At 68.2% G+C, this 431-nt stretch overlaps 1 protein-coding gene across 1 annotated transcript in view; it reads left to right on the top strand.

Moving 5' to 3' along the window:
- LOC119591519 (sodium channel protein para-like) overlaps positions 1 to 431 on the top strand; it is a gene marked incomplete in the record, with an annotated part of 263,120 nt that overhangs the window by 202,842 nt on the left and 59,847 nt on the right.

Raw genomic sequence — 431 nt, 5'->3', positions numbered from 1 at the left:
ACGTGCCTGCCCGGTGCATCTGTCCCCCTTGTAACCCTCTGGTTTTGTAGGTGTCTCTGATAAACCTGGCCGCCATTTGGGCTGGCGCCGACGACATTCCCGCCTTCCGGTCGATGCGGACGCTGAGAGCCTTGCGGCCTCTGCGCGCCGTGTCTCGCTGGGAAGGCATGAGAGTAAGTAGCGCCCCCGCCCGCCCACCGACTTCCGGGCGCCGTCGACGTGCGGGCGCACTGCCTCCGGCCGCGTCGCCCTACCTCCCGCCTCTCTACCCCGCCCTTTGCCACCCACGGTGGTGAGGAGGATGGGCGTGGGGCGACGTGAGACGGATGGCACCCCGCCCGCCCTCACCACCACCCCCTCACCCCCCTCACCCTTGGCGTGCCACTCATCGGTGTCCGTAAATGCTCCGGCCACATCGTCCGCCTGTCCTT

The sequence above is a fragment of the Penaeus monodon genome, chromosome 28, assembly GCF_015228065.2.
Source record: "Penaeus monodon isolate SGIC_2016 chromosome 28, NSTDA_Pmon_1, whole genome shotgun sequence".
Taxonomy (NCBI): domain Eukaryota; kingdom Metazoa; phylum Arthropoda; class Malacostraca; order Decapoda; family Penaeidae; genus Penaeus; species Penaeus monodon.
Note: the sequence above shows the minus strand (reverse complement) of the source record. Positions and strands in the feature narration are given on the sequence as shown.